Raw genomic sequence first — 14,070 nt, forward strand, 5'->3', positions numbered from 1 at the left:
TTCCGCAGCTTCTGACAGCACGCAGTGATTACAAGATACGGGGTTCGACGAACCAAAGCGACGCACAGGAATCACCTTTGCAGGTCGCAATAGTCTTGTTATTATTTCTTAGTCAACAACCATGCGGTGTGCGCCATGAGTTTCGTGCGAACGATCATTCGCAACTGGCCACCATAGCAGCGCCGTTTGAGGTGAAAGGCATACGCGCACTCGCCTCAACACGGTGGTCTAATAAAACGCAGCGCAGAAGTTCGTCGGGAGCGCACTCATCACTCTCGCAAATCGAGGCGGCAGAACTGAAGCAGGACGGCCGTGGTCACCGTCGTGCCGTACTACGCGCAAATTAGGCAGTCGCGCACAGGCAGTGTTTCAATCACACGCTGCACACCACCGTAAGTGCTCTCCAGATGCTCTTCGAGAGCGCCCTCATCACAATCGCAAGCCAAACACCTATGCACCGCTGCAACGGCAGCCAAAAAATCACGACGAGAAGAGCGCAGCGAGGTAACCACCGTACAACAGCTGCCATTTTCCTTCAACCATGACGTAACATACGGCAAAAAAAAGATCACTTTCTTTGTTTTTTATGTCTAGTGGTGAAGTTGCAACACGGGGAACAAATGAAAACCCTCCAACGACGCAACGACTCGCCGAAGACCATGATTCACGACTTTCCCTCAGCCCGACGACCCGATATAACCCGGACGTGACTCCCGAACACGACAACAACGACACGACGCGACGCGTACCCGACTTGACCAAGCCTGCCGTTGAGAAAACAACGATAATAGTGCGAAACCGTCGAGACGCACAAGCCGAGATACGACGCCACGACGCACCAGGAACTCGAGAAAGGCGGCGTCCGACGTCCAGTTGTCCATCGACGGCTTTGATGTAGTTGCCCTCATAGACACGGGAGCAGACTACTCAGTCATTAGCGGATCAATCGCGTCTAAGCTGAAGAAAGTTACGACCAGATGGGACGGTCCGCACATACGCACAGCAGGAGGCCATCTTGTAACGCCCAGTGGAACGTGCACATCACGCGTCACCATAGACGGCACCACGTACACTGCTGCGTTAGTCATTTTGCCCAACTGCTCCCGCGACGTAATTCTTGGAATTGACTTTTTTAATGGACAATGGTGCAACAATCGATCTGCAGGCCAAGTCAATAACTTTTTCCCCCGATCACTCCATGACGCCAGAACCGAACCCCGACCATCGTGCTGCTGTAAGGATCGCCGATGATCATGTCACCCTGCCACCCCGCGCAAGCTTGATGATCACCGTCTACTGTGAAGATGCGGTTCCTGACGTCGGCGCTGTCATAGAGAGTGACCAAAGGCTGCTTCTCGACCGCGGTGTCTCCGTCGCAAGAGGCGTTGCGCGCTTTAGGCACCGCCAATCCTACGTTTTGGTCACTAATTTCAGCGAGGAATACCAGCATTTAAACAGGGGCGCTGCAATTTCGTTTCTCGAAGAAACGCAAGACGCAGGTGACGTAATCGCGGTTGACGATTTTGAACGCACACCCGAAGGCGCCTTCAAGCTTCCGCATCCTTTCGATGTGAATCCGGCGCTACCGCAAGAACAACGTAACAAATTATTGGCTTTGCTGCGTCGCTACAGCGATTGTTTTTCGACGAACTCAAAACTACGTCAGACACCCCTAGCGAAGCACCGAAAATTAACCGAATTAAACCGACCGAACTGACAGTCATCGTACCGCGTTTCTTCACACGAGCGGGCAGCCATCCGGACTCGAGTCGACGACATGCTCAGCGACAGCAGCCATCGAAAAGCTCCGGGGCTGCGCCGGTCGTACTGGTGAAGAAAAAAGGCGGTTGGTTGGTTGGTTGGTTGAACTTTATTTGAGCCCATAGAGGGGTCACCATCAAGGCGGCCGATGGGGCGGTCCCCTATTCTCGGGGCCCGTATGCTTCCAGCACCTCCAGGCCCCGAGCCACGAGGGCTATGTGGGTCGGCACGGTAGGGCTGGACCGCAAGATCTCCCATCGCTCTTTGGATGAAGGGTTGGGTGAGGTGAGCGAGGTGCATGGTGATGGGGGGTGGAATCTGTGGGATGGGGGTCTTGAGGGACGTGCACTCTGCAATGACGTGACGCAGAGTGCCTCTTTCTTGTTTGCAGAATGGGCATGTGTCTTCATACCGATTTGGAAACATTTTATGTAGCATTGTTGGATGTACTACTGACCCTGCCTGTATTCTTCGTAGTATTGTTTGCTCTTTTCGTGTTAGTGAACGGTGAGGCTCTGGTAGTGTACACCGGTCCTCTCTGTACATCTGTGTGATGTCTGTGTAGCTCGTGACCGGGATCGGGTCGTCCTTCCCTCCGCTTGACTCCTCGTGTGCCCGGCGTGTCATCTCTCGGGCGTGGTAGTAAGCGATGGTGTTGCCAACTAGTGAGGAGTGAGCCGAGGTCCACACGAGCTCGACGGCTTGTCCCGGTGGCTCTTTCTTGTTTACGATCACTAGTGCTGAGGAGGAGATGGAGCCCCTTCGGTAGCTGCTATATGCCTTCTTGCTATCCGTCACCACAACCTCGACGCCGGGTTGAACGAGCGCCAAGGCTATGGCAACTTCTTCCGCAGTCGTGGATTCCCTGGTCCTCGTCGAAGCCGAGACGACCAGTCGGTCTCTCGTTGTCACAACCGCTGCCGCCCGCTCGCTTCCCTTCTGGAGGGAAGCGTCTGCATAGAGGACGCGGGAGTTTCCCCCCAATCTTCGCGCTAGAGTTGTTGTCCTGGCTTTTCGTCTGTCATCGTCTACTCCCGGTGCCAAGTTTCTTGGAAGAGGCTTCGATGTGAGCACTTCCCGCCATTTTTCTGGTACTTTACTTGTCGTTAGTGTGGGTTCGACTGCCCATCCCAACTTCTGGAGTACTTGTCTTCCGTGCTCGGTCTGACTAAGCCGTACTCTCTGACTAGAAAGGTGGGCCTCCACAAGTTCGTCGACGGTGTTGTGGACACCCATCTGATACAAGCGCTTTGTTGATGAGTATATGGGGAGTCCCGGAGCCTGTTTCATTGCCTTTCGTATTAGTATGTTTAGTGCATCTCGCTGTGTCCTCGTCATCTGCAGGTACGCTGCTGAATACGTAATCCGCGAGATGACGAAGGCCCGTACTAGACGGATGGCGTCGTCTTCCTTGATGCCACGGCTGCGGTTTGCGACTCGCCGGAGCATACCCAGCACTTGCTCGGTCGTTGTTCGGACCTTAGCGATCGCTGCGTCTGCTTTCCCGTCGTTCCGTAGCATCAATCCCAGTATACGACACTGTTGGGTTGGCTTGACCTCAACTCCATCGATTTGGACAGTGATACTGCATCTTGTCTTGTAATTGTTGACACCCGGTTGGACGATCAAAAGCTCGGACTTCTGCGGTGTGCAGCTCAGGCCACACGATTTGGCATATTCGTGTACCGTCATGGCTGTTTGTTGTAGTGTTTCCTCCATCCGCCCTTCAGATCCGGCTCTTGTCGTCCATACCGTAATGTCATCTGCGTAGAAGGCGTGGTCTATTCCTTCGATATGCTCTAATAGATCTGGCAGGGGTAAGAGGCCCAGGTTGAAAAGCAAGGGTGAAATCACAGACCCTTGAGGAGTGCCTCTTTCCCCGAGTGTTATGGGGTCTGATTTCGTCCCGCCGATGGCTATTGTCGCAGTCCTGTCCGTGAGGAAGTCTTGAATGTACTTGAATGTTCTGCGCCCGCACCCCGTCTTGTTGAGGTTTCGCAACACGCTGGCGTGCGTCACATTGTCGAACGCTCCTTTGAGGTCTAAGGCTAGGATGGCTCTTGGTCCGTTCTTCGTGGCTTGCTTGACTACCAACTCGTGGAGCTGCACCATGACGTCTTGCGTTCCAAGGTGTTTTCGGAAGCCAAACATTGTAGCTGAAATTTGTCCTGTATCTTCCAGGTATCCCTGTAACCGCCGTAGCACCATTCGCTCCATAACCTTTCCGCGCAGGAGGTCAGCGATATCGGGGGCAGGTTGTCTACTGACGAGGGCTTCCCTGGCTTCGGTATGTAACTTATTTCCGCCTCTTTCCATTTGTGTGGTAGCTTTGAGGTCTCCCAGGCATTGTTGATATATCTAAGGAGTTTGCTCGCTGTCTTGCCGCACATCTTGGAAAGATGCTTGTATGTTATGGTGTCCGTCCCTGGTGCGCTCTTCTTGTTGCTTTCATCTATTACCGACCAGAGCTCCGCCATGGTGAAGGGTCTGTCTAGCTCGCCGTTTTCCGGTCCCTCATACTCTTCGGGTATTGGGTGAACTCCTTTTTCAGTCTGCAGGTATCTCTTCTTGAGTGCCCTAAAGAGTTTGCTTTCGTTACCGTCGTACGTGTTGAGTACCTTGGTAAGGTTGCCGTCTTGCTCTGTGCCGGGTCTATAAGGTGGCGTAGTAGCTTCCATGTCTTTCCCGCCGATAGCTGTACCTGTAGTCCTTCGCACATCTTGTGCCAGTTCTCTCTACAGTGCTTCGCTGCGTATTCTGCAATCTGCTTGTTCAGGAGAGCAATGCGTTGTGCTAGCTTCCTGTTTCTTCGCTGGCGTTTCCATTTGCGAGTCAGCGAATGTCTAGCTACCCACGTGTTGGATTGCCTGGCGTCGACTAACGGTGTGTCCGTCGTTGTCGTGATCTTTTGGGTGAACTTCCGGAGTGTTTCTTGCTGTTTCCTCGTACTGTTGTAAGCTATGCTCGACCTCTGCTCCTGTCTCCTCGGACGCGTCATTGCCTTCTCGAGTGTACTTCCGCATCTTGTCGAATTCTGTAATCCATGCCTTGCCCAGCTCGGCCCGGTATTGGGGACCGTGGACTTCAATGCTTATGGTTTTGTGGTCGGATCCCAGATCAACGTCGTCGCACCTCCACTCCGCTTCGGGTGTCTCTGCCATCCATGTTAGATCCGGAGTGGTGTCGTTAGTAATACTGTTTCCGCTTCTGGTGGGGACGCCCGGTTCGTTAAGGAGCGTGAGGTCGTGCTTTTCCATCGCTTGTATGAGTTCCTTGCCTCTCTTGGACGCCATCTTGTAGCCCCACATCGGGTGTGGTGCGTTGAAGTCACCTAATACAAGGAGCGGTCTGTCTTTCGCGAGCTGTTTTGCATCCCTCACAATCACCTCAAAATTGCAGTAGTGCTTTGCTCCGGGTCTACAGTACACATTCAATATGAACATGTTCCTTGCGCTTCCGATGTCGCGTGCGTGTATCTCTACACATTAAGGCTTTGCGTTGACTACCGGCGACTGAACAAAATCACCAAAAAGGACGTGTACCCCCTGCCACGAATCGACGACGCCCTCGACCACCTCTGCCATGCGAAGTACTTCTCATCAATGCATCTGAAGGCCGGTTACTGGCAAATTGAAGTGGACGAGAGAGACCGAAAGAAGACTTCATTTATAACCCCGGATGGCCTATACGGGTGATGCCATTTGGGCTGTGCACGGCGCCAGCAACGTCTCGAAGAGTCATTGACACTGTGCTAGCTGGCCTAAAATGGCACACCTGCCTCGTATACCTCGACGACGTTGTGGTATTCGCCCGGACTTTCGACGAACACCTTGCAAGGTTGGAATTAACGTTAACGTTAACGTTGGGTTAACTTTGACACCTGAAAACTGCCGTTTCTGGTATGAGGAGCTGAAGTTCTTGGGCCACGTCGTCAACACCGCGGGAGTCTTACCTGACCCAGAAAAAACTTCAGCTATTGCGAACTTGCCAAGGCCGAAAGACAAGAAGGGCGAGCGAAGATTTCTTGGACTGTGCGCATACTACCGGCGCTTCGTCGCAAACTTCGCACACATTGCAGCGCCACTCACACGCTTGACGAAAGATAGCACCCCTTTTAGCTGGGAAAACGACCAAGAAAAAGCATTCTGCGAGCTGCAAAGACGCCTGCAAATCCCGCCCGTGCTCGCTCATTTCAACGAAGACGCCGACACAGAAATGCACATGGACGCCAGTGATATAGGCTTGGGTGCCGTCCTCGTCCAAAAACAAAGCGGTTGCGAAAAAGTAATCGCCTTTGCCAGCCGCGGTCTGTCGAAGGAGGAGAAAAACTACTCAGCGTCTGAAAAAGAGTGCTTCGCTATCATGTGGGCGATTTAAAAATTTCGCCCATACGTGTATGGTAGACTATTCAAGCTTGTGACAGACCATCATGCGCTGTGTTGGCTCGCCAATTTGAAGGACCCCTCAGGCCGTCTTGGATGGTGGAGCTTGTGCCTGCAAGAGTTCGACGTTACAATCGTCTATAAATCCGGCAAGAAACACTCCGACGCCGACTGCCTGTCCCGCGCTCCCGTCCACCCACCACCACAGGACTCTTATGAAGACAGCGCGTTCTTCGGAGTCATGACGGAGAGCGACCTAGCCGCGAAGCAGCGTGCGGACCCCGACTTACGCGTCATAATCGACTACCTCGAAGGATGCAACGTTGCTGTGCCTTGGACCTTCAAACACAACCTACCAGGATTTAGCCTGAAAAACTCCGTTCTAGTGAAGAAGAATTTCAGCCCCGGAACAAGAACGAATTATCTTCTTGTCATCCCCGCAGACCTTCGTGACGAAATTTTGGAAGCGTGCCACGATGACCCATATTCTGGACATCTCGGTACAGCCCACACAATTGGAAAAATCAAGGGGAAGTACTACTGGCCCCGCCTTACATCCGACGTCACCCACTACGTCTGGAGCTGCTGTGACTGCCAGAGACGAAAAACGCCAGCGACGAGACCCGCCGGGCTTCTGCAGCCGATCGCCGTCCCATCGAGGCCCTTCCAACAGATTGGAATGGACCTTCTGGGCCAGTTCCCTACATCCCGATACGAGAACAAGTGGATTGTCGTAGCGACAGACTACATGACGCGCTACGCAGAGACCGCCGCTCTTCCGAGGGGCACTGCCCAAGAAGTCGCAAAGTTCTTCATAAACCAAGTTGTGCCGTGACATAGAGCCCCGGAAGTCCTAATCACGGACCGCGGAACGGCCTTTTCTGCGGAGCTGGTGCAAGGCTTATTATACTACAGCAACACGGATCACCGAAGAACGACGGCGTACCACCCCTAATTGAACGGACTAACGGAACGTCTGAACAAGACGATCGCGGATATGCTGTCAATGTACGTCGATGTTGAACATAAGAATTGGGACGAAGTGCTCCCGTATGTCACGTTTGCATACAACACGGCTATCCAAGAAACTACGCAAATGACGCCGTTCGAGCTTGTCTACGCAAGACGGCCGACTACGATGCTTGACGCCATGCTTCCGCATGTAGAGGATGACGACCTCAACCGCGGCGTCCAAAGATATCTTCAGCGTGCGGAGGAGGCCCGCCAGCTCGCTCGAGTTCGTTCAAGGGACCAGCAGCTGGTAAATGCCGGGCGCTACAACCTCCGACACCGAGCCGCGGAGTACCACCCAGGGGATCGTGTTTGAGTTTGGACTCCCATGCGACGACGCGGACTCAGTGAGAAGCTCCTGCGACGGTATTTCGGACCCTACCAGATTCTACGCCGTGTCGGTCAACTTACCTACGAGGTGATCCTAGATGGTGATTCCGGAACATCACGAAGACGCACGCAGCCCGAAGTCGTCAACGTGGTTCGCTTGAAACCTTACTACGCAAGATGATGGACTTTGCTTATTATTGTTTGTTCGGACTGTATTTTATTTTAGCATCGGGTCGATGCTCTCTTAGACGGGGGGTGATGCCGCGAACCATGTATGGGTTTGCGTATTTATTGTTTGTTTACTGCCCGGCCACGGTCGGCTCTGTTATATGGGTCCCGAGCGAAGCGCGCCTTCCATTCTTTATTTTCATGCCGCACGGGCTATCTCATTCAGATAAGCAGATTGTTTCGCCCTAACGGCACTAGCCCAGAATAATCTTCTTTGATCTACAATGCTCTGGATGTAAATTGACGGTTCCAGAAACACTCGCGCCGACGCTTGCCTACGCATGGCACTTTCTTGACTGCTGTTTCGCCGCCAGTGTATTCTTTGAGTTGTTAGGGGAGCACAAGTTCGCTCCAAGAAACTTGTTTTCTTTGAAGACAACTGCGTCGTCTTTGGCTTCGTGACAATGTTTTATTGCTGTAATTTCCTCATCAGCCGCGCCTCAAAAACATTACCAACCTCTTGGTGACGCCCCGCCTCTAAAACGAAAAGATGAAAAAAACAAAAAAAGATTAGTAGTAGTAGTAGTACTAGTAGTAGTAGTAGTCGAAGAAGAAGAAGAAGAAGAAGAAGAAGAACCTTTCCATGGAAAGGAGGGCCACTGGTCACGATAAAAGGAAGGGGCGGAGAGGTAGGGAAAGAGAAAATAAACGAATGCTGGTAGTTTCTAGAGGCTCAGTTCGTTGAACGAATGGCATTTCTTTACATCTGCAGTTATTGGGCCGGTTCTTCGAATCAGCAGTCAAGTTCATAGTTCAATACTGGTTCCGAAATTTGGTGCAGGTGCATCCAGTGGACGAACCACTCAAGCAACCCGAGCTTCGCCGGTTTTAAGTCAGCAAACTGCAATTTCAGATCACAGTTTCGCCTCGAAGATAAGAAGAAAACGTGTTCCTAACGCGAAAACAGTTCCGTAGTTATGTTGGCAAATTATTAAGGCAAAAGCCTTTAATGGCTATTGAGCGAAAAAAACGAAGTTTATGGAGTTAAGTAATTCAAGGAGATGCAGTGATGGTGGAGCAAAAGTAGGGAGGGGAATCTAGCGTACGACATCCACCACCCATACAGAACAAAATTAAGCTGCACCTTACCAATAATGGCATCGCTAAAGTTAATATAGTATATGCAATAGTAATTTGGTGCCAGTATACAGACGCCATTATCAATTAATCAATCATTTAATTAATATTATCATTAAAGATTCAGTGAGTAAAACCTGCAACATTTAAACAACCTAGGAGCTTGCAGCCTTTCTCCATCCCCAATATTTTTTTTCTGAAGTTACCGCATTAATGAAGCACGTTACGAGCTCTACCATCACTAGCACAAAAAAATGCTATTTTCCCAAAGGCCGGTGCCATCCACACCACAGCATCCGAACACTGGGTAAAGGAGAAATTGCCGTCTGCAGTACAGTTTCGTCGGCTTACCTTTTAGACAGACTTCCTTACGACACACACACTTGCCAGAACTACCCTTAACTCCGTACAGAGTACGTCGACGTCGCTAAAGCGTTGCTAAATCACTCCGACCAGCTGCGTCGCTTTTAGCCGCCTGAAGCCGGGGAGCGGATTTCCTCTTCCCCTTGCCCCGCATGCGCGTACATGTCCTCCGGCCTCTCGTATCTGCTATGGTGCGCCGACACATTCCACAGCTGCGGAGCTGCGGCAATTACGGAGAGGGAGGCAGGTGAGCGAATGTCCGGCGCCGCGGCGGCCGCGGCCCGGATGCGTCCCTCCGCCGTGTAAGCGAAGCTGTGTATGGCTTAGCGAAAGTAAAATCCGTCCGTCCCGTGTATGCAGATAAGTCCTCCCACGCAACTCCGTGCGCATGCCCGAAAACAGAGACACGTTGGAAAGCAGTTAGAAGTAAGTAAAAGTAATGTATAGAAGTAACGTGCACTCCTCTCGCTAAACGTGGAAAACTGCCCCGTGATACACTCCCTATTTCAGGGAGTGTATCATAATAACCATGTTCTAATCACGCTGGAAAGAACCCGCACATTTCATATCTCAACGACTTGGCCATCGTCAAAAAATTCACATCCCGCACCGAAACACTGTCCCCTACTCTCACTGTTTTTTTGCCGAAAACGCGCCGTGAGTGGAACCACCTGCCTGCTTTATTAGCCTGCATTACTAACCCTGACCGACTCCGGGAAACATTGTCAAATTCAAATTTGTTGTCAGTTTTTTGTTTGTTGTTTTTTCTGATGATTTGTTGTAAGCAGCGTGTCTTTCTGTTTTGTGTTTTTTTAGTGGATTGTAGGCTTGTATCGATCCGTTATTTCTGTATAAATAAATGTTGTTCTTTTAGGGCAAATGAAGGGCATTTAACGTTTTTTTGTAATTGTTTTGGTTTTGTTTTTTGCTCCGAGTTTGTTTGCGTTATAGCTGCGTTTAGTGCATTTGCTTTACCAAGGTTTTTAACATTATTGCATAAATTTGTGTGTACAATCGTTGAACACTTGTAGCGTGGTTTTGACATCTTTTTTTGCTCTTTTATGTGAGCCCCTCCCCTGTACAATGCTTGTATGCTGTGAGAGTAAAATAAATAAATAAGTAAGCCTATTTGTTGGGTTTACAGATGAAGTAAGTGCACTCTCGCGCATACCAACACTGGTAAGTTGGAATGGCACATCGGAGGGAGCGAAAAAGAGTCTCTTTGGCAACAGAGCAGAGCGCGCACGCGCAGCGAGCGAGTGTGTGAAGCACAGCTCAAGCGACAACGGAGGGACTAGGGCGCCGGGAGGAGCAGCGTCAACGTGTGTTCATGTCGTCCCGTCCTCAGCGTGATTCTGGGAGCGACAGAGCCACGCAGGTGTGGAAACTAGAGAAGGTTCTCTTTCCGTCACGAATGGAACAATGAATGGAAACTACGTGCTTTCGTGGAAGTCTAATTGGCCGAACCGCTTTTCGGTTTCATGGTGCTTGTCAGCTCCCGTTACATCTTTTGTGCAGCTCCGTGTTGCGTGTTTTTGCGCGCTCTATTGGGGAGCTGATATGGGCAAAAAATCCAAAGAGGACCACAGCGCAGCGACACAATCTGGTTGCGCGGCGGGATGGGAAACTCATAGAGTGCTTCAACATATGGAGTTGCAAACATCTTCATTGGGCCCATGTGTCAATTAGTTACCCCTCATTAGGCTTCCTATCGGTACCGAAAGATGAATACATGAAAAAACGTTTATTTGATAGAGAGAGAGAGAGAGAGGGAGGTGGGATGGGGGAGGGAGGACTCTTTAATGTGCTCTGGTGAGGTCAGCCCTGCTAGTGACGAGGCTTGGTACGTTAGATGGGGGATGACTACAAGTACAAGTGGTGAATGTTGGACATTCGTAGTACAGCTGGGAGATGACAAACAGGAAAAGTTAAAACGAGAAACAAGGGAATGCTGCTGGCAGGTTCCGGACATAATAATACATTTCCCACGGAAGTGTTAGTATAAACTCTGAATTAGAATACAAAGTAAGCGGTGCGAATTAAAAGGAAAGAAAAGGAAGAACACAAACCCAAGAAAAACAAATATATCAGCACCACAGGCCGACAGAGTAAACATGTTGAAACACTTGCACTGCTCATGATCTAGAGTCCAGTTCATAGTCTCCTAGGGAGCGGAGCAGAACGTTTATTCCTAAGGTACTATGAGCACTGTTGGCCCAGGGCTCAAGAAAATGACCAGGTTCGAGCCAGCTTCTATGACGTATACGAGAAAGGGAGCTCACTGCAGTTTTTAGCGCAGCAGCGAATCGAGGGCAGACCCACACCAAGGGATTTACAGTCTCCAGCACTGCTCAAGTCGGGCGCATGGGTGAATTGTCCCAACCTATCTTGAACTTAAAACTTCGAGTAAACGCTACATTCAGGTGCAGTCCATTCATCACTCCTCACACCGCTTGTTGAGGCCGCGTGTAAAATGAAAATCACAGTGCGGATCAATAGTCTCAAGAGGTGGATACCTGTCGGGCGATGGTCCTGCCACTCCGTCTAGTCCATGTGCAGTCCATCCACTTGCGAAAATAAGGGCGTTGCTGTCATCCCGGGAAAAGGAAGCTGGGTCGTGTAGCGTACAAAGTGGCCTGCGCTGGCGGCTGCGTAGGATCTAATGCTGCTTTGTACGCCCGAGTGACCAGGCAGCCACTGAAAAATGATGTCACGACCTTCGCGCACTGCCATTCTGTGAATTTCAGCGATTTCCCCTACAAGCTTACTGCGGTTGTTGTAAGCTTTTGGAGGGCTTGTCAGGCGCTACGCGAGTCGAGGAACATTACCCTTTTTTGGCCATGATGTCCGCTGATGTAATGAAGTGGTGCCCTTACAGCTGCCAGTTCGGTAGCACTCGAAGATATTTTGTGGCTACGTTTTCTTTCGATAGTGCTCCGGGCTGATGGGATCCACCCGCCGATGGTGGATGAGCCCGGGATAACCGAGCCATCTGCATAAACGTGTGTGCACCATTTGTAGGTACTGAAGATATACTCGAGTGTAAAGAACACACACACAAATTTCTTGAATAGTTATATGGTATTCGGAAAGGACAGGAATGGCTGCACACACTCTTCTGGCGGTCTGGAAATCACCCGGAAATCCTTAGCATGCCATCTTATCACTTTGAACACTTTCCTTGAGGCTGCAGCAAACCGCAAGATAATATTCAATGGGTTGACAACAGTATGTTCCATCTACATTCCTCCTGATTTGCACTTTCGAGCTCAGATTTTGAGGCACTGGTTGACCAGCGGCCCGAACCATACACCCTCACAAGCGAACTTAATGCGCATAATTCTCTTTGGGGCTCTTCTCCCACGGCTGCCCGAGGTCACCTGATAGAACAGTTTCTAACATCCTCTAGAACATGCCTTTTCAACAAAAAACAGCCTACATACCCTAACTTAGGACACGATACATACACACATCTTAACTTGGCTATTGGTTCTGCAGTTCTCTTTCCATGTCTTGATTGGGGTGTGTGCACGTACGCTTATGGTAGTGACCACATCCCCACCTCACTAACATGTACAGGTAAAGGCTCACGCAGTCCATCTTCCCAGAACAGGTTCAATGCAGCAAGAACTAACTGGAGTAAATTTACAAAGCGATCTAAAAACAGTACACAACCATAACATACCTACACATTGAAGAAGCTACCCAACTACTCACGAAGCACATCCTCGACGATGCCGAGAAGTCTATTCCCCACGCCTCTGGTGCCCCGTGAAACCAGAGGAGGCCGTAGTGGAATGAGGACATTAGTCGGGCGCGAAGGGCCCAGAACAAGGCGTGGGGTCCCTTCGTAGGTACCCTACGTCAGGTAACCTCCTTTTGTTCAAACGGGCAAAGGAGTTTGGAAAACCTGTGCGCCGTCAGGCAAAACGAGAGAGTTGGCACACCTTCGTGACATCCATAAACTCATACAAAGACACACAAAATCTGGACACATATACGTAAGCTCAAAGGACAGCAGGCACACAGCCTCCATTGGTGAGCACAACAGGGGGAACACTTGAAGACCAGGCTAACACACTTGCGCAACACTTCCAACCCGGGTCCAGTTCAGCACACTACGCAAACACGTTCATGAAACACAAAATTTATTGCGAAACGAAGTCCCTGCGGGATAGGAACAAGTCGCACACTTCCTACAATTCTCCTTTTTCAATTCATGAGCTTAAGACTGCTCTGACTCCACCTAAGCCTTCAACTCCAGGTGCAGACAAAATTACATACACCATGATACAACTCCGACACTTTTTGAAACATTTCTACATCTATACAAAAAAATGTGGCTTTCGGGGCACATCCTACGCTCTTGGACGGAGGCCATAGTCGTGGCTTTCCTGAAAGAAGGAAAACACCCTTCCTCTCCTGCAAGTTATCGGCCCATTGCTTTAAAAAGCTTCCTGTGCAAGCTCCTCGAGAAGATAATGAACAGGAGTCTTGTGTAGGTTCTTGAGTACAATGGTCTTCTCGAGAGCTGCCAGACAGGCTTCAGGGCAGGGCGATCCACGAACGGTCAACTAGTCGCCTTTGAGTCATACATAAAGGGTGCTTTTATTCCTAAACAGTTTTGCGCAACGGTGTTTTTTGACCGTGAGAAGGTCTATCACACCTCTCGGCGCTACGGGATCCTGAGTGACCTGAAGTTATTTGGTGTCTCAGGCAACATGATGAACACTATTCCTAGTTATTTGTCCGGGAGAACATTTCGTGTGAGAGTTGGTAGCGCATTCTCAAAGGTGCCAGTACAAGAAAACGGCGTTCCACAAAGTGACGTTCTAAGTTGCACTCCGTTCATAGTTAAAATGAACTCCCTTTGGAAGGCATTGCCACCTGCAATTTTTTATTCAATGTATGTAGACGA

At 50.3% G+C, this 14,070-nt stretch overlaps 1 protein-coding gene across 1 annotated transcript in view; it reads right to left on the reverse strand.

Annotated features, from left to right (window-relative positions):
- The window catches only part of LOC144176046 (cytochrome P450 3A24-like), a 148,008-nt gene extending 138,682 nt beyond the window's left edge, over nucleotides 1-9,326 (reverse strand). The window contains exon 1 of the mRNA XM_077705166.1: nucleotides 9,141-9,326. The gene's annotated coding sequence lies outside the window, so the exon portion shown is untranslated. The remainder of the gene's footprint in view (nucleotides 1-9,140) is intronic.
- Between the last annotated feature and the right edge of the window lie 4,744 nt (nucleotides 9,327-14,070).

Source organism: Haemaphysalis longicornis, unplaced genomic scaffold, assembly GCF_048455015.1.
Source record: "Haemaphysalis longicornis isolate Haplotype H1 unplaced genomic scaffold, Haemaphysalis longicornis Haplotype H1 scaffold_3, whole genome shotgun sequence".
In the NCBI taxonomy this organism is placed as follows: domain Eukaryota; kingdom Metazoa; phylum Arthropoda; class Arachnida; order Ixodida; family Ixodidae; genus Haemaphysalis; species Haemaphysalis longicornis.